Source organism: Mus caroli, unplaced genomic scaffold, assembly GCF_978045245.1.
Source record: "Mus caroli unplaced genomic scaffold, Mus_caroli_1 scaffold_8, whole genome shotgun sequence".
NCBI classification, from domain to species: Eukaryota; Metazoa; Chordata; class Mammalia; order Rodentia; family Muridae; genus Mus; species Mus caroli.
In genome coordinates, this window is record NW_028227263.1 from 87,694,015 (window position 1) to 87,712,892 (window position 18,878).

At 47.0% G+C, this 18,878-nt stretch overlaps 10 non-coding genes across 10 annotated transcripts; all 10 read left to right on the forward strand.

Moving 5' to 3' along the window:
* The first annotated feature begins 1,132 nt into the window (after positions 1 to 1,132).
* LOC147003182 (small nucleolar RNA SNORD115) lies at positions 1,133 to 1,211 on the forward strand. The gene has a single exon (XR_015048130.1). It is a non-coding gene; the product is annotated as a small nucleolar RNA SNORD115 (small nucleolar RNA).
* A 1,759-nt stretch (positions 1,212 to 2,970) lies between these two features.
* Positions 2,971 to 3,049, forward strand: LOC147003183 (small nucleolar RNA SNORD115). The gene has a single exon (XR_015048173.1). It is a non-coding gene; the product is annotated as a small nucleolar RNA SNORD115 (small nucleolar RNA).
* Positions 3,050 to 4,808: 1,759 nt separating this feature from the next.
* Positions 4,809 to 4,887, forward strand: LOC147003184 (small nucleolar RNA SNORD115). Its single transcript, XR_015048174.1, has one exon. It is a non-coding gene; the product is annotated as a small nucleolar RNA SNORD115 (small nucleolar RNA).
* A 1,759-nt stretch (positions 4,888 to 6,646) lies between these two features.
* Positions 6,647 to 6,725, forward strand: LOC147003185 (small nucleolar RNA SNORD115). The gene has a single exon (XR_015048175.1). It is a non-coding gene; the product is annotated as a small nucleolar RNA SNORD115 (small nucleolar RNA).
* A 1,759-nt stretch (positions 6,726 to 8,484) lies between these two features.
* Positions 8,485 to 8,563, forward strand: LOC147003186 (small nucleolar RNA SNORD115). Its single transcript, XR_015048176.1, has one exon. It is a non-coding gene; the product is annotated as a small nucleolar RNA SNORD115 (small nucleolar RNA).
* Positions 8,564 to 10,322: 1,759 nt separating this feature from the next.
* On the forward strand, positions 10,323 to 10,401 carry LOC147003187 (small nucleolar RNA SNORD115). Its single transcript, XR_015048177.1, has one exon. It is a non-coding gene; the product is annotated as a small nucleolar RNA SNORD115 (small nucleolar RNA).
* A 1,759-nt stretch (positions 10,402 to 12,160) lies between these two features.
* Positions 12,161 to 12,239, forward strand: LOC147003188 (small nucleolar RNA SNORD115). The gene has a single exon (XR_015048178.1). It is a non-coding gene; the product is annotated as a small nucleolar RNA SNORD115 (small nucleolar RNA).
* Positions 12,240 to 13,998: 1,759 nt separating this feature from the next.
* LOC147003189 (small nucleolar RNA SNORD115) lies at positions 13,999 to 14,077 on the forward strand. Its single transcript, XR_015048131.1, has one exon. It is a non-coding gene; the product is annotated as a small nucleolar RNA SNORD115 (small nucleolar RNA).
* Positions 14,078 to 15,836: 1,759 nt separating this feature from the next.
* LOC147003190 (small nucleolar RNA SNORD115) lies at positions 15,837 to 15,915 on the forward strand. Its single transcript, XR_015048132.1, has one exon. It is a non-coding gene; the product is annotated as a small nucleolar RNA SNORD115 (small nucleolar RNA).
* Positions 15,916 to 17,674: 1,759 nt separating this feature from the next.
* LOC147003191 (small nucleolar RNA SNORD115) lies at positions 17,675 to 17,753 on the forward strand. Its single transcript, XR_015048133.1, has one exon. It is a non-coding gene; the product is annotated as a small nucleolar RNA SNORD115 (small nucleolar RNA).
* The last annotated feature ends 1,125 nt before the right edge of the window (positions 17,754 to 18,878 follow it).

The window sequence follows — 18,878 nt, forward strand, 5'->3', positions numbered from 1 at the left end:
AGGGCCATTTGGGACTCTCCCTTTCCCATGCCACAGGAGACCCAAGGGACAGAGCCTTTCTTAGGGAGAAAGAAGGATTCTATGGTGTCCAACAGTGCTGGCCTACAAATGATGTGTTGGCAAAGGGCAATCCATCCAGCAATTATCTCAAAGATCTCAACCCAGAGGGAATTTACTTTGTGCATAGGGTGAGATGTTCATTTTTAAGTTGGTTCCCACCACCTGCCAAATTTCCTCATGGTATCATTTAGGGCGCCAAGAGCCTCACTGCAGAATCACTGAGGAAACAAAGGCCTACACATTAGGTTGATACAGGGAAATGCCAGGTGTTTAAAGGACCTAATTCCACTCTGATTCAAAACACCAAGGCCTGACTTGGATACAAAGACAGTGGTTACCCTCTCCTTTTCCAGGCTGGGCAACCCGTAGCAGCTTCACACAAACGGATCCATGTATCCACATTGGTTCTGTGGCCTGGGCCCAGGATTCTCGGGAGAGCTTCAGGAATCACAGTTCACACTTAGTGCTGTCATGCAACATAGAGCTTACAGAGGTCTGATGCCACCTTGGCACTTTGAAGAAGAACCCATCGTTTACTTAAATCATCCTCCAAATATCTATCTCTAGTTGTGTTTTATTGTCCTGTCCATAGTATTTGGGCAGCTCACCTTGAATGTTGATCCCTACAAAATTGCGAATCTAAGGTCACATGTGATGTGGCTTTTGCTTCGAGAGGAAGCAGTAAATCAGTTGGATTGCCAGGGCTCCTTTGTGCTTCCATGGATGTTTCCCTATGCTAGCCAGGACGACTTGTGTGTGCTGGGCCTGGTAGTAATAGAAGAGGCAAGCACAGGACAGTTCCTGCACAATGAAATTACACCAGTAGAGCTCCAGAAAAGTGTCTCATATTTCTGACATTTATGTCAAGAAGGGACAACAAGCGCCTTGACTTCTTTCCCTTTCCTCTTTAGGAAGTCATTCTTCCAAGTTTCAAGAAAGGGTGCCCTTGCTTGCCTCTCAGACGTTTCGTCCCTGCATCCCTCTCCAGTTCCACGAGATCACTCCTAACTCTGAGGCAGTTTTGGAAAGGAAGGTAAGTGGTTGGATTAGGTTAGGTGTTCTGTCTAGGCCTGGGTCAATGATGACAACCCAAAGTCATGAAGAGAGGTGATGACATAAAATTCATGCTCAATAGGATTACGCTGAGGCCCAACCAGGGAGACAGGGTTACAAGAGGTCCGTTGACTCCTTGGGAGGGCTCTTGGGTGACTTCCCTGAGGTCCTCAGATGCCCTTGCCCTGTTTCCCATGGCAGGAAATGTGGACATCTAGGGTGCACATTGTTTGGCAAACACTGCATGCCAACAAGCACCTTGTCCCACTTTCGAACCTTGGGCATTTCTGCAAGGCACGCCCCTTGCTCATGACCCTGTCTTTTCTGCTGTTTTGCAGTCATCTCACATGCCACCTTGGAGGGCAGAGAACCTCAGATAATCAGGTAAGTGGTATGAACATGGTAAGGCCTCCACCTCCAGGTGACCTGCCCGTTCATGTTTTGGCTTTCAATTCTGAGCCAGTCTGTCCTTTCTGAATTGAGGGAGGACAAAATGGTATGCAATGGAACCAAACGAAGCTCGATTTGGGCTATGTTCTCCCATGTAGACCCCCTGGTTTTTAAAGTTCTAAGGAATTTTTTTCGATCCCCGAAAATTGTTTTCTCATGATTTTGACCTACTTCTCATGGAGAGAAGAGGATGACATTTTTAGAATGTTGGGAGCTCATACTTTGATGCTTACAAGGCTATTGTCAATAGGTACAGGAGGACAACACAAGTCTCCAGGGCCATTTGGGACTCTCCCTTTCCCATGCCACAGGAGACCCAAGGGACAGAGCCTTTCTTAGGGAGAAAGAAGGATTCTATGGTGTCCCACAGTGCTGGCCTACAAATGATGTGTTGGCAAAGGGCAATCCATCCAGCAATTATCTCAAAGATCTCAACCCAGAGGGAATTTACTTTGTGCATAGGGTGAGATGTTCATTTTTAAGTTGGTTCCCACCACCTGCCAAATTTCTTCATGGTATCATTTAGGGCGCCAAGAGCCTCACTGCAGAATCACTGAGGAAACAAAGGCTTACACATTAGGTTGATACAGGGAAATGCCAGGTGTTTAAAGGACCTAATTCCACTCTGATTCAAAACACCAAGGCCTGACTTGGATACAAAGACAGTGGTTACCCTCTCCTTTTCCAGGCTGGGCAACCCGTAGCAGCTTCACACAAACGGATCCATGTATCCACATTGGTTCTGTGGCCTGGGCCCAGGATTCTCGGGAGAGCTTCAGGAATCACAGTTCACACTTAGTGCTGTCATGTAACATAGAGCTTACAGAGGTCTGATGCCACCTTGGCACTTTGAAGAAGAACCCATCGTTTACTTAAATCATCCTCCAAATATCTATCTCTAGTTGTGTTTTATTGTCCTGTCCATAGTATTTGGGCAGCTCACCTTGAATGTTGATCCCTACAAAATTGCGAATCTAAGGTCACATGTGATGTGGCTTTTGCTTCGAGAGGAGGCAGTAAATCAGTTGGATTGCCAGGGCTCCTTTGTGCTTCCATGGATGTTTCCCTATGCTAGCCAGGACGACTTGTGTGTGCTGGGCCTGGTAGTAATAGAAGAGGCAAGCACAGGACAGTTCCTGCACAATGAAATTGCACCAGTAGAGCTCCAGAAAAGTGTCTCATATTTCTGACATTTATGTCAAGAAGGGACAACAAGCGCCTTGACTTCTTTCCCTTTCCTCTTTAGGAAGTCATTCTTCCAAGTTTCAAGAAAGGGTGCCCTTGCTTGCCTCTCAGACGTTTCGTCCCTGCATCCCTCTCCAGTTCCACGAGATCACTCCTAACTCTGAGGCAGTTTTGGAAAGGAAGGTAAGTGGTTGGATTAGGTTAGGTGTTCTGTCTAGGCCTGGGTCAATGATGACAACCCAACGTCATGAAGAGAGGTGATGACATAAAATTCATGCTCAATAGGATTACGCTGAGGCCCAACCAGGGCGACAGGGTTACAAGAGGTCCGTTGACTCCTTGGCAGGGCTCTTGGGTGACTTCCCTGAGGTCCTCAGATGCCCTTGCCCTGTTTCCCATGGCAGGAAATGTGGACATCTAGGGTGCACATTGTTTGGCAAACACTGCATGCCAACAAGCACCTTGTCCCACTTTCGAACCTTGGGCATTTCTGCAAGGCACGCCCCTTGCTCATGACCCTGTCTTTTCTGCTGTTTTGCAGTCATCTCACATGCCACCTTGGAGGGCAGAGAACCACAGATAATCAGGTAAGTGGTATGAACATGGTAAGGCCTCCACCTCCAGGTGACCTGCCCGTTCATGTTTTGGCTTTCAATTCTGAGCCAGTCTGTCCTTTCTGAATTGAGGGAGGACAAAATGGTATGCAATGGAACCAAACGAAGCTCGATTTGGGCTATGTTCTCCCATGTAGACCCCCTGGTTTTTAAAGTTCTAAGGAATTTTTTTCGATCCCCGAAAATTGTTTTCTCATGATTTTGACCTACTTCTCATGGAGAGAAGAGGATGACATTTTTAGAATGTTGGGAGCTCATACTTTGATGCTTACAAGGCTATTGTCAATAGGTACAGGAGGACAACACAAGTCTCCAGGGCCATTTGGGACTCTCCCTTTCCCATGCCACAGGAGACCCAAGGGACAGAGCCTTTCTTAGGGAGAAAGAAGGATTCTATGGTGTCCAACAGTGCTGGCCTACAAATGATGTGTTGGCAAAGGGCAATCCATCCAGCAATTATCTCAAAGATCTCAACCCAGAGGGAATTTACTTTGTGCATAGGGTGAGATGTTCATTTTTAAGTTGGTTCCCACCACCTGCCAAATTTCCTCATGGTATCATTTAGGGCGCCAAGAGCCTCACTGCAGAATCACTGAGGAAACAAAGGCCTACACATTAGGTTGATACAGGGAAATGCCAGGTGTTTAAAGGACCTAATTCCACTCTGATTCAAAACACCAAGGCCTGACTTGGATACAAAGACAGTGGTTACCCTCTCCTTTTCCAGGCTGGGCAACCCGTAGCAGCTTCACACAAACGGATCCATGTATCCACATTGGTTCTGTGGCCTGGGCCCAGGATTCTCGGGAGAGCTTCAGGAATCACAGTTCACACTTAGTGCTGTCATGCAACATAGAGCTTACAGAGGTCTGATGCCACCTTGGCACTTTGAAGAAGAACCCATCGTTTACTTAAATCATCCTCCAAATATCTATCTCTAGTTGTGTTTTATTGTCCTGTCCATAGTATTTGGGCAGCTCACCTTGAATGTTGATCCCTACAAAATTGCGAATCTAAGGTCACATGTGATGTGGCTTTTGCTTCGAGAGGAAGCAGTAAATCAGTTGGATTGCCAGGGCTCCTTTGTGCTTCCATGGATGTTTCCCTATGCTAGCCAGGACGACTTGTGTGTGCTGGGCCTGGTAGTAATAGAAGAGGCAAGCACAGGACAGTTCCTGCACAATGAAATTGCACCAGTAGAGCTCCAGAAAAGTGTCTCATATTTCTGACATTTATGTCAAGAAGGGACAACAAGCGCCTTGACTTCTTTCCCTTTCCTCTTTAGGAAGTCATTCTTCCAAGTTTCAAGAAAGGGTGCCCTTGCTTGCCTCTCAGACGTTTCGTCCCTGCATCCCTCTCCAGTTCCACGAGATCACTCCTAACTCTGAGGCAGTTTTGGAAAGGAAGGTAAGTGGTTGGATTAGGTTAGGTGTTCTGTCTAGGCCTGGGTCAATGATGACAACCCAACGTCATGAAGAGAGGTGATGACATAAAATTCATGCTCAATAGGATTACGCTGAGGCCCAACCAGGGCGACAGGGTTACAAGAGGTCCGTTGACTCCTTGGCAGGGCTCTTGGGTGACTTCCCTGAGGTCCTCAGATGCCCTTGCCCTGTTTCCCATGGCAGGAAATGTGGACATCTAGGGTGCACATTGTTTGGCAAACACTGCATGCCAACAAGCACCTTGTCCCACTTTCGAACCTTGGGCATTTCTGCAAGGCACGCCCCTTGCTCATGACCCTGTCTTTTCTGCTGTTTTGCAGTCATCTCACATGCCACCTTGGAGGGCAGAGAACCACAGATAATCAGGTAAGTGGTATGAACATGGTAAGGCCTCCACCTCCAGGTGACCTGCCCGTTCATGTTTTGGCTTTCAATTCTGAGCCAGTCTGTCCTTTCTGAATTGAGGGAGGACAAAATGGTATGCAATGGAACCAAACGAAGCTCGATTTGGGCTATGTTCTCCCATGTAGACCCCCTGGTTTTTAAAGTTCTAAGGAATTTTTTTCGATCCCCGAAAATTGTTTTCTCATGATTTTGACCTACTTCTCATGGAGAGAAGAGGATGACATTTTTAGAATGTTGGGAGCTCATACTTTGATGCTTACAAGGCTATTGTCAATAGGTACAGGAGGACAACACAAGTCTCCAGGGCCATTTGGGACTCTCCCTTTCCCATGCCACAGGAGACCCAAGGGACAGAGCCTTTCTTAGGGAGAAAGAAGGATTCTATGGTGTCCAACAGTGCTGGCCTACAAATGATGTGTTGGCAAAGGGCAATCCATCCAGCAATTATCTCAAAGATCTCAACCCAGAGGGAATTTACTTTGTGCATAGGGTGAGATGTTCATTTTTAAGTTGGTTCCCACCACCTGCCAAATTTCTTCATGGTATCATTTAGGGCGCCAAGAGCCTCACTGCAGAATCACTGAGGAAACAAAGGCCTACACATTAGGTTGATACAGGGAAATGCCAGGTGTTTAAAGGACCTAATTCCACTCTGATTCAAAACACCAAGGCCTGACTTGGATACAAAGACAGTGGTTACCCTCTCCTTTTCCAGGCTGGGCAACCCGTAGCAGCTTCACACAAACGGATCCATGTATCCACATTGGTTCTGTGGCCTGGGCCCAGGATTCTCGGGAGAGCTTCAGGAATCACAGTTCACACTTAGTGCTGTCATGCAACATAGAGCTTACAGAGGTCTGATGCCACCTTGGCACTTTGAAGAAGAACCCATCGTTTACTTTAATCATCCTCCAAATATCTATCTCTAGTTGTGTTTTATTGTCCTGTCCATAGTATTTGGGCAGCTCACCTTGAATGTTGATCCCTACAAAATTGCGAATCTAAGGTCACATGTGATGTGGCTTTTGCTTCGAGAGGAAGCAGTAAATCAGTTGGATTGCCAGGGCTCCTTTGTGCTTCCATGGATGTTTCCCTATGCTAGCCAGGACGACTTGTGTGTGCTGGGCCTGGTAGTAATAGAAGAGGCAAGCACAGGACAGTTCCTGCACAATGAAATTGCACCAGTAGAGCTCCAGAAAAGTGTCTCATATTTCTGACATTTATGTCAAGAAGGGACAACAAGCGCCTTGACTTCTTTCCCTTTCCTCTTTAGGAAGTCATTCTTCCAAGTTTCAAGAAAGGGTGCCCTTGCTTGCCTCTCAGACGTTTCGTCCCTGCATCCCTCTCCAGTTCCACGAGATCACTCCTAACTCTGAGGCAGTTTTGGAAAGGAAGGTAAGTGGTTGGATTAGGTTAGGTGTTCTGTCTAGGCCTGGGTCAATGATGACAACCCAACGTCATGAAGAGAGGTGATGACATAAAATTCATGCTCAATAGGATTACGCTGAGGCCCAACCAGGGAGACAGGGTTACAAGAGGTCCGTTGACTCCTTGGGAGGGCTCTTGGGTGACTTCCCTGAGGTCCTCAGATGCCCTTGCCCTGTTTCCCATGGCAGGAAATGTGGACATCTAGGGTGCACATTGTTTGGCAAACACTGCATGCCAACAAGCACCTTGTCCCACTTTCGAACCTTGGGCATTTCTGCAAGGCACGCCCCTTGCTCATGACCCTGTCTTTTCTGCTGTTTTGCAGTCATCTCACATGCCACCTTGGAGGGCAGAGAACCACAGATAATCAGGTAAGTGGTATGAACATGGTAAGGCCTCCACCTCCAGGTGACCTGCCCGTTCATGTTTTGGCTTTCAATTCTGAGCCAGTCTGTCCTTTCTGAATTGAGGGAGGACAAAATGGTATGCAATGGAACCAAACGAAGCTCGATTTGGGCTATGTTCTCCCATGTAGACCCCCTGGTTTTTAAAGTTCTAAGGAATTTTTTTCGATCCCCGAAAATTGTTTTCTCATGATTTTGACCTACTTCTCATGGAGAGAAGAGGATGACATTTTTAGAATGTTGGGAGCTCATACTTTGATGCTTACAAGGCTATTGTCAATAGGTACAGGAGGACAACACAAGTCTCCAGGGCCATTTGGGACTCTCCCTTTCCCATGCCACAGGAGACCCAAGGGACAGAGCCTTTCTTAGGGAGAAAGAAGGATTCTATGGTGTCCAACAGTGCTGGCCTACAAATGATGTGTTGGCAAAGGGCAATCCATCCAGCAATTATCTCAAAGATCTCAACCCAGAGGGAATTTACTTTGTGCATAGGGTGAGATGTTCATTTTTAAGTTGGTTCCCACCACCTGCCAAATTTCTTCATGGTATCATTTAGGGCGCCAAGAGCCTCACTGCAGAATCACTGAGGAAACAAAGGCCTACACATTAGGTTGATACAGGGAAATGCCAGGTGTTTAAAGGACCTAATTCCACTCTGATTCAAAACACCAAGGCCTGACTTGGATACAAAGACAGTGGTTACCCTCTCCTTTTCCAGGCTGGGCAACCCGTAGCAGCTTCACACAAACGGATCCATGTATCCACATTGGTTCTGTGGCCTGGGCCCAGGATTCTCGGGAGAGCTTCAGGAATCACAGTTCACACTTAGTGCTGTCATGCAACATAGAGCTTACAGAGGTCTGATGCCACCTTGGCACTTTGAAGAAGAACCCATCGTTTACTTTAATCATCCTCCAAATATCTATCTCTAGTTGTGTTTTATTGTCCTGTCCATAGTATTTGGGCAGCTCACCTTGAATGTTGATCCCTACAAAATTGCGAATCTAAGGTCACATGTGATGTGGCTTTTGCTTCGAGAGGAAGCAGTAAATCAGTTGGATTGCCAGGGCTCCTTTGTGCTTCCATGGATGTTTCCCTATGCTAGCCAGGACGACTTGTGTGTGCTGGGCCTGGTAGTAATAGAAGAGGCAAGCACAGGACAGTTCCTGCACAATGAAATTGCACCAGTAGAGCTCCAGAAAAGTGTCTCATATTTCTGACATTTATGTCAAGAAGGGACAACAAGCGCCTTGACTTCTTTCCCTTTCCTCTTTAGGAAGTCATTCTTCCAAGTTTCAAGAAAGGGTGCCCTTGCTTGCCTCTCAGACGTTTCGTCCCTGCATCCCTCTCCAGTTCCACGAGATCACTCCTAACTCTGAGGCAGTTTTGGAAAGGAAGGTAAGTGGTTGGATTAGGTTAGGTGTTCTGTCTAGGCCTGGGTCAATGATGACAACCCAACGTCATGAAGAGAGGTGATGACATAAAATTCATGCTCAATAGGATTACGCTGAGGCCCAACCAGGGCGACAGGGTTACAAGAGGTCCGTTGACTCCTTGGCAGGGCTCTTGGGTGACTTCCCTGAGGTCCTCAGATGCCCTTGCCCTGTTTCCCATGGCAGGAAATGTGGACATCTAGGGTGCACATTGTTTGGCAAACACTGCATGCCAACAAGCACCTTGTCCCACTTTCGAACCTTGGGCATTTCTGCAAGGCACGCCCCTTGCTCATGACCCTGTCTTTTCTGCTGTTTTGCAGTCATCTCACATGCCACCTTGGAGGGCAGAGAACCACAGATAATCAGGTAAGTGGTATGAACATGGTAAGGCCTCCACCTCCAGGTGACCTGCCCGTTCATGTTTTGGCTTTCAATTCTGAGCCAGTCTGTCCTTTCTGAATTGAGGGAGGACAAAATGGTATGCAATGGAACCAAACGAAGCTCGATTTGGGCTATGTTCTCCCATGTAGACCCCCTGGTTTTTAAAGTTCTAAGGAATTTTTTTCGATCCCCGAAAATTGTTTTCTCATGATTTTGACCTACTTCTCATGGAGAGAAGAGGATGACATTTTTAGAATGTTGGGAGCTCATACTTTGATGCTTACAAGGCTATTGTCAATAGGTACAGGAGGACAACACAAGTCTCCAGGGCCATTTGGGACTCTCCCTTTCCCATGCCACAGGAGACCCAAGGGACAGAGCCTTTCTTAGGGAGAAAGAAGGATTCTATGGTGTCCAACAGTGCTGGCCTACAAATGATGTGTTGGCAAAGGGCAATCCATCCAGCAATTATCTCAAAGATCTCAACCCAGAGGGAATTTACTTTGTGCATAGGGTGAGATGTTCATTTTTAAGTTGGTTCCCACCACCTGCCAAATTTCTTCATGGTATCATTTAGGGCGCCAAGAGCCTCACTGCAGAATCACTGAGGAAACAAAGGCCTACACATTAGGTTGATACAGGGAAATGCCAGGTGTTTAAAGGACCTAATTCCACTCTGATTCAAAACACCAAGGCCTGACTTGGATACAAAGACAGTGGTTACCCTCTCCTTTTCCAGGCTGGGCAACCCGTAGCAGCTTCACACAAACGGATCCATGTATCCACATTGGTTCTGTGGCCTGGGCCCAGGATTCTCGGGAGAGCTTCAGGAATCACAGTTCACACTTAGTGCTGTCATGCAACATAGAGCTTACAGAGGTCTGATGCCACCTTGGCACTTTGAAGAAGAAGCCATCGTTTACTTTAATCATCCTCCAAATATCTATCTCTAGTTGTGTTTTATTGTCCTGTCCATAGTATTTGGGCAGCTCACCTTGAATGTTGATCCCTACAAAATTGCGAATCTAAGGTCACATGTGATGTGGCTTTTGCTTCGAGAGGAAGCAGTAAATCAGTTGGATTGCCAGGGCTCCTTTGTGCTTCCATGGATGTTTCCCTATGCTAGCCAGGACGACTTGTGTGTGCTGGGCCTGGTAGTAATAGAAGAGGCAAGCACAGGACAGTTCCTGCACAATGAAATTGCACCAGTAGAGCTCCAGAAAAGTGTCTCATATTTCTGACATTTATGTCAAGAAGGGACAACAAGCGCCTTGACTTCTTTCCCTTTCCTCTTTAGGAAGTCATTCTTCCAAGTTTCAAGAAAGGGTGCCCTTGCTTGCCTCTCAGACGTTTCGTCCCTGCATCCCTCTCCAGTTCCACGAGATCACTCCTAACTCTGAGGCAGTTTTGGAAAGGAAGGTAAGTGGTTGGATTAGGTTAGGTGTTCTGTCTAGGCCTGGGTCAATGATGACAACCCAACGTCATGAAGAGAGGTGATGACATAAAATTCATGCTCAATAGGATTACGCTGAGGCCCAACCAGGGCGACAGGGTTACAAGAGGTCCGTTGACTCCTTGGCAGGGCTCTTGGGTGACTTCCCTGAGGTCCTCAGATGCCCTTGCCCTGTTTCCCATGGCAGGAAATGTGGACATCTAGGGTGCACATTGTTTGGCAAACACTGCATGCCAACAAGCACCTTGTCCCACTTTCGAACCTTGGGCATTTCTGCAAGGCACGCCCCTTGCTCATGACCCTGTCTTTTCTGCTGTTTTGCAGTCATCTCACATGCCACCTTGGAGGGCAGAGAACCACAGATAATCAGGTAAGTGGTATGAACATGGTAAGGCCTCCACCTCCAGGTGACCTGCCCGTTCATGTTTTGGCTTTCAATTCTGAGCCAGTCTGTCCTTTCTGAATTGAGGGAGGACAAAATGGTATGCAATGGAACCAAACGAAGCTCGATTTGGGCTATGTTCTCCCATGTAGACCCCCTGGTTTTTAAAGTTCTAAGGAATTTTTTTCGATCCCCGAAAATTGTTTTCTCATGATTTTGACCTACTTCTCATGGAGAGAAGAGGATGACATTTTTAGAATGTTGGGAGCTCATACTTTGATGCTTACAAGGCTATTGTCAATAGGTACAGGAGGACAACACAAGTCTCCAGGGCCATTTGGGACTCTCCCTTTCCCATGCCACAGGAGACCCAAGGGACAGAGCCTTTCTTAGGGAGAAAGAAGGATTCTATGGTGTCCCACAGTGCTGGCCTACAAATGATGTGTTGGCAAAGGGCAATCCATCCAGCAATTATCTCAAAGATCTCAACCCAGAGGGAATTTACTTTGTGCATAGGGTGAGATGTTCATTTTTAAGTTGGTTCCCACCACCTGCCAAATTTCTTCATGGTATCATTTAGGGCGCCAAGAGCCTCACTGCAGAATCACTGAGGAAACAAAGGCCTACACATTAGGTTGATACAGGGAAATGCCAGGTGTTTAAAGGACCTAATTCCACTCTGATTCAAAACACCAAGGCCTGACTTGGATACAAAGACAGTGGTTACCCTCTCCTTTTCCAGGCTGGGCAACCCGTAGCAGCTTCACACAAACGCATCCATGTATACACATTGGTTCTGTGGCCTGGGCCCAGGATTCTCGGGAGAGCTTCAGGAATCACAGTTCACACTTAGTGCTGTCATGCAACATAGAGCTTACAGAGGTCTGATGCCACCTTGGCACTTTGAAGAAGAACCCATCGTTTACTTAAATCATCCTCCAAATATCTATCTCTAGTTGTGTTTTATTGTCCTGTCCATAGTATTTGGGCAGCTCACCTTGAATGTTGATCCCTACAAAATTGCGAATCTAAGGTCACATGTGATGTGGCTTTTGCTTCGAGAGGAAGCAGTAAATCAGTTGGATTGCCAGGGCTCCTTTGTGCTTCCATGGATGTTTCCCTATGCTAGCCAGGACGACTTGTGTGTGCTGGGCCTGGTAGTAATAGAAGAGGCAAGCACAGGACAGTTCCTGCACAATGAAATTGCACCAGTAGAGCTCCAGAAAAGTGTCTCATATTTCTGACATTTATGTCAAGAAGGGACAACAAGCGCCTTGACTTCTTTCCCTTTCCTCTTTAGGAAGTCATTCTTCCAAGTTTCAAGAAAGGGTGCCCTTGCTTGCCTCTCAGACGTTTCGTCCCTGCATCCCTCTCCAGTTCCACGAGATCACTCCTAACTCTGAGGCAGTTTTGGAAAGGAAGGTAAGTGGTTGGATTAGGTTAGGTGTTCTGTCTAGGCCTGGGTCAATGATGACAACCCAACGTCATGAAGAGAGGTGATGACATAAAATTCATGCTCAATAGGATTACGCTGAGGCCCAACCAGGGCGACAGGGTTACAAGAGGTCCGTTGACTCCTTGGCAGGGCTCTTGGGTGACTTCCCTGAGGTCCTCAGATGCCCTTGCCCTGTTTCCCATGGCAGGAAATGTGGACATCTAGGGTGCACATTGTTTGGCAAACACTGCATGCCAACAAGCACCTTGTCCCACTTTCGAACCTTGGGCATTTCTGCAAGGCACGCCCCTTGCTCATGACCCTGTCTTTTCTGCTGTTTTGCAGTCATCTCACATGCCACCTTGGAGGGCAGAGAACCACAGATAATCAGGTAAGTGGTATGAACATGGTAAGGCCTCCACCTCCAGGTGACCTGCCCGTTCATGTTTTGGCTTTCAATTCTGAGCCAGTCTGTCCTTTCTGAATTGAGGGAGGACAAAATGGTATGCAATGGAACCAAACGAAGCTCGATTTGGGCTATGTTCTCCCATGTAGACCCCCTGGTTTTTAAAGTTCTAAGGAATTTTTTTCGATCCCCGAAAATTGTTTTCTCATGATTTTGACCTACTTCTCATGGAGAGAAGAGGATGACATTTTTAGAATGTTGGGAGCTCATACTTTGATGCTTACAAGGCTATTGTCAATAGGTACAGGAGGACAACACAAGTCTCCAGGGCCATTTGGGACTCTCCCTTTCCCATGCCACAGGAGACCCAAGGGACAGAGCCTTTCTTAGGGAGAAAGAAGGATTCTATGGTGTCCAACAGTGCTGGCCTACAAATGATGTGTTGGCAAAGGGCAATCCATCCAGCAATTATCTCAAAGATCTCAACCCAGAGGGAATTTACTTTGTGCATAGGGTGAGATGTTCATTTTTAAGTTGGTTCCCACCACCTGCCAAATTTCTTCATGGTATCATTTAGGGCGCCAAGAGCCTCACTGCAGAATCACTGAGGAAACAAAGGCCTACACATTAGGTTGATACAGGGAAATGCCAGGTGTTTAAAGGACCTAATTCCACTCTGATTCAAAACACCAAGGCCTGACTTGGATACAAAGACAGTGGTTACCCTCTCCTTTTCCAGGCTGGGCAACCCGTAGCAGCTTCACACAAACGGATCCATGTATCCACATTGGTTCTGTGGCCTGGGCCCAGGATTCTCGGGAGAGCTTCAGGAATCACAGTTCACACTTAGTGCTGTCATGCAACATAGAGCTTACAGAGGTCTGATGCCACCTTGGCACTTTGAAGAAGAACCCATCGTTTACTTTAATCATCCTCCAAATATCTATCTCTAGTTGTGTTTTATTGTCCTGTCCAGAGTATTTGGGCAGCTCACCTTGAATGTTGATCCCTACAAAATTGCGAATCTCAGGTCACATGTGATGTGGCTTTTGCTTCGAGAGGAAGCAGTAAATCAGTTGGATTGCCAGGGCTCCTTTGTGCTTCCATGGATGTTTCCCTATGCTAGCCAGGACGACTTGTGTGTGCTGGGCCTGGTAGTAATAGAAGAGGCAAGCACAGGACAGTTCCTGCACAATGAAATTGCACCAGTAGAGCTCCAGAAAAGTGTCTCATATTTCTGACATTTATGTCAAGAAGGGACAACAAGCGCCTTGACTTCTTTCCCTTTCCTCTTTAGGAAGTCATTCTTCCAAGTTTCAAGAAAGGGTGCCCTTGCTTGCCTCTCAGACGTTTCGTCCCTGCATCCCTCTCCAGTTCCACGAGATCACTCCTAACTCTGAGGCAGTTTTGGAAAGGAAGGTAAGTGGTTGGATTAGGTTAGGTGTTCTGTCTAGGCCTGGGTCAATGATGACAACCCAAAGTCATGAAGAGAGGTGATGACATAAAATTCATGCTCAATAGGATTACGCTGAGGCCCAACCAGGGCGACAGGGTTACAAGAGGTCCGTTGACTCCTTGGGAGGGCTCTTGGGTGACTTCCCTGAGGTCCTCAGATGCCCTTGCCCTGTTTCCCATGGCAGGAAATGTGGACATCTAGGGTGCACATTGTTTGGCAAACACTGCATGCCAACAAGCACCTTGTCCCACTTTCGAACCTTGGGCATTTCTGCAAGGCACGCCCCTTGCTCATGACCCTGTCTTTTCTGCTGTTTTGCAGTCATCTCACATGCCACCTTGGAGGGCAGAGAACCACAGATAATCAGGTAAGTGGTATGAACATGGTAAGGCCTCCACCTCCAGGTGACCTGCCCGTTCATGTTTTGGCTTTCAATTCTGAGCCAGTCTATCCTTTCTGAATTGAGGGAGGACAAAATGGTATGCAATGGAACCAAACGAAGCTCGATTTGGGCTATGTTCTCCCATGTAGACCCCCTGGTTTTTAAAGTTCTAAGGAATTTTTTTCGATCCCCGAAAATTGTTTTCTCATGATTTTGACCTACTTCTCATGGAGAGAAGAGGATGACATTTTTAGAATGTTGGGAGCTCATACTTTGATGCTTACAAGGCTATTGTCAATAGGTACAGGAGGACAACACAAGTCTCCAGGGCCATTTGGGACTCTCCCTTTCCCATGCCACAGGAGACCCAAGGGACAGAGCCTTTCTTAGGGAGAAAGAAGGATTCTATGGTGTCCAACAGTGCTGGCCTACAAATGATGTGTTGGCAAAGGGCAATCCATCCAGCAATTATCTCAAAGATCTCAACCCAGAGGGAATTTACTTTGTGCATAGGGTGAGATGTTCATTTTTAAGTTGGTTCCCACCACCTGCCAAATTTCTTCATGGTATCATTTAGGGCGCCAAGAGCCTCACTGCAGAATCACTGAGGAAACAAAGGCCTACACATTAGGTTGATACAGGGAAATGCCAGGTGTTTAAAGGACCTAATTCCACTCTGATTCAAAACACCAAGGCCTGACTTGGATACAAAGACAGTGGTTACCCTCTCCTTTTCCAGGCTGGGCAACCCGTAGCAGCTTCACACAAACGGATCCATGTATCCACATTGGTTCTGTGGCCTGGGCCCAGGATTCTCGGGAGAGCTTCAGGAATCACAGTTCACACTTAGTGCTGTCATGCAACATAGAGCTTACAGAGGTCTGATGCCACCTTGGCACTTTGAAGAAGAACCCATCGTTTACTTTAATCATCCTCCAAATATCTATCTCTAGTTGTGTTTTATTGTCCTGTCCAGAGTATTTGGGCAGCTCACCTTGAATGTTGATCCCTACAAAATTGCGAATCTCAGGTCACATGTGATGTGGCTTTTGCTTCGAGAGGAAGCAGTAAATCAGTTGGATTGCCAGGGCTCCTTTGTGCTTCCATGGATGTTTCCCTATGCTAGCCAGGACGACTTGTGTGTGCTGGGCCTGGTAGTAATAGAAGAGGCAAGCACAGGACAGTTCCTGCACAATGAAATTGCACCAGTAGAGCTCCAGAAAAGTGTCTCATATTTCTGACATTTATGTCAAGAAGGGACAACAAGCGCCTTGACTTCTTTCCCTTTCCTCTTTAGGAAGTCATTCTTCCAAGTTTCAAGAAAGGGTGCCCTTGCTTGCCTCTCAGACGTTTCGTCCCTGCATCCCTCTCCAGTTCCACGAGATCACTCCTAACTCTGAGGCAGTTTTGGAAAGGAAGGTAAGTGGTTGGATTAGGTTAGGTGTTCTGTCTAGGCCTGGGTCAATGATGACAACCCAAAGTCATGAAGAGAGGTGATGACATAAAATTCATGCTCAATAGGATTACGCTGAGGCCCAACCAGGGCGACAGGGTTACAAGAGGTCCGTTGACTCCTTGGGAGGGCTCTTGGGTGACTTCCCTGAGGTCCTCAGATGCCCTTGCCCTGTTTCCCATGGCAGGAAATGTGGACATCTAGGGTGCACATTGTTTGGCAAACACTGCATGCCAACAAGCACCTTGTCCCACTTTCGAACCTTGGGCATTTCTGCAAGGCACGCCCCTTGCTCATGACCCTGTCTTTTCTGCTGTTTTGCAGTCATCTCACATGCCACCTTGGAGGGCAGAGAACCACAGATAATCAGGTAAGTGGTATGAACATGGTAAGGCCTCCACCTCCAGGTGACCTGCCCGTTCATGTTTTGGCTTTCAATTCTGAGCCAGTCTGTCCTTTCTGAATTGAGGGAGGACAAAATGGTATGCAATGGAACCAAACGAAGCTCGATTTGGGCTATGTTCTCCCATGTAGACCCCCTGGTTTTTAAAGTTCTAAGGAATTTTTTTCGATCCCCGAAAATTGTTTTCTCATGATTTTGACCTACTTCTCATGGAGAGAAGAGGATGACATTTTTAGAATGTTGGGAGCTCATACTTTGATGCTTACAAGGCTATTGTCAATAGGTACAGGAGGACAACACAAGTCTCCAGGGCCATTTGGGACTCTCCCTTTCCCATGCCACAGGAGACCCAAGGGACAGAGCCTTTCTTAGGGAGAAAGAAGGATTCTATGGTGTCCAACAGTGCTGGCCTACAAATGATGTGTTGGCAAAGGGCAATCCATCCAGCAATTATCTCAAAGATCTCAACCCAGAGGGAATTTACTTTGTGCATAGGGTGAGATGTTCATTTTTAAGTTGGTTCCCACCACCTGCCAAATTTCTTCATGGTATCATTTAGGGCGCCAAGAGCCTCACTGCAGAATCACTGAGGAAACAAAGGCCTACACATTAGGTTGATACAGGGAAATGCCAGGTGTTTAAAGGACCTAATTCCACTCTGATTCAAAACACCAAGGCCTGACTTGGATACAAAGACAGTGGTTACCCTCTCCTTTTCCAGGCTGGGCAACCCGTAGCAGCTTCACACAAACGGATCCATGTATCCACATTGGTTCTGTGGCCTGGGCCCAGGATTCTCGGGAGAGCTTCAGGAATCACAGTTCACACTTAGTGCTGTCATGCAACATAGAGCTTACAGAGGTCTGATGCCACCTTGGCACTTTGAAGAAGAAGCCATCGTTTACTTTAATCATCCTCCAAATATCTATCTCTAGTTGTGTTTTATTGTCCTGTCCAGAGTATTTGGGCAGCTCACCTTGAATGTTGATCCCTACAAAATTGCGAATCTCAGGTCACATGTGATGTGGCTTTTGCTTCGAGAGGAAGCAGTAAATCAGTTGGATTGCCAGGGCTCCTTTGTGCTTCCATGGATGTTTCCCTATGCTAGCCAGGACGACTTGTGTGTGCTGGGCCTGGTAGTAATAGAAGAGGCAAGCACAGGACAGTTCCTGCACAATGAAATTGCACCAGTAGAGCTCCAGAAAAGTGTCTCATATTTCTGACATTTATGTCAAGAAGGGACAACAAGCGCCTTGACTTCTTTCCCTTTCCTCTTTAGGAAGTCATTCTTCCAAGTTTCAAGAAAGGGTGCCCTTGCTTGCCTCTCAGACGTTTCGTCCCTGCATCCCTCTCCAGTTCCACGAGATCACTCCTAACTCTGAGGCAGTTTTGGAAAGGAAGGTAAGTGGTTGGATTAGGTTAGGTGTTCTGTCTAGGCCTGGGTCAATGATGACAACCCAAAGTCATGAAGAGAGGTGATGACATAAAATTCATGCTCAATAGGATTACGCTGAGGCCCAACCAGGGAGACAGGGTTACAAGAGGTCCGTTGACTCCTTGGGAGGGCTCTTGGGTGACTTCCCTGAGGTCCTCAGATGCCCTTGCCCTGTTTCCCATGGCAGGAAATGTGGACATCTAGGGTGCACATTGTTTGGCAAACACTGCATGCCAACAAGCACCTTGTCCCACTTTCGAACCTTGGGCATTTCTGCAAGGCACGCCCCTTGCTCATGACCCTGTCTTTTCTGCTGTTTTGCAGTCATCTCACATGCCACCTTGGAGGGCAGAGAACCACAGATAATCAGGTAAGTGGTATGAACATGGTAAGGCCTCCACCTCCAGGTGACCTGCCCGTTCATGTTTTGGCTTTCAATTCTGAGCCAGTCTGTCCTTTCTGAATTGAGGGAGGACAAAATGGTATGCAATGGAACCAAACGAAGCTCGATTTGGGCTATGTTCTCCCATGTAGACCCCCTGGTTTTTAAAGTTCTAAGGAATTTTTTTCGATCCCCGAAAATTGTTTTCTCATGATTTTGACCTACTTCTCATGGAGAGAAGAGGATGACATTTTTAGAATGTTGGGAGCTCATACTTTGATGCTTACAAGGCTATTGTCAATAGGTACAGGAGGACAACACAAGTCTCCAGGGCCGTTTGGGACTCTCCCTTTCCCATGCCACAGGAGACCCAAGGGACAGAGCCTTTCTTAGGGAGAAAGAAGGATTCTATGGTGTCCAACAGTGCTGGCCTACAAATGATGTGTTGGCAAAGGGCAATCCATCCAGCAATTATCTCAAAGATCTCAACCCAGAGGGAATTTACTTTGTGCATAGGGTGAGATGTTCATTTTTAAGTTGGTTCCCACCACCTGCCAAATTTCTTCATGGTATCATTTAGGGCGCCAAGAGCCTCACTGCAGAATCACTGAGGAAGCAAAGGCCTACACATTAGGTTGATACAGGGAAATGCCAGGTGTTTAAAGGACCTAATTCCACTCTGATTCAAAACACCAAGGCCTGACTTGGATACAAAGACAGTGGTTACCCTCTCCTTTTCCAGGCTGGGCAACCCGTAGCAGCTTCACACAAACGGATCCATGTATCCACATTGGTTCTGTGGCCTGGGCCCAGGATTCTCGGGAGAG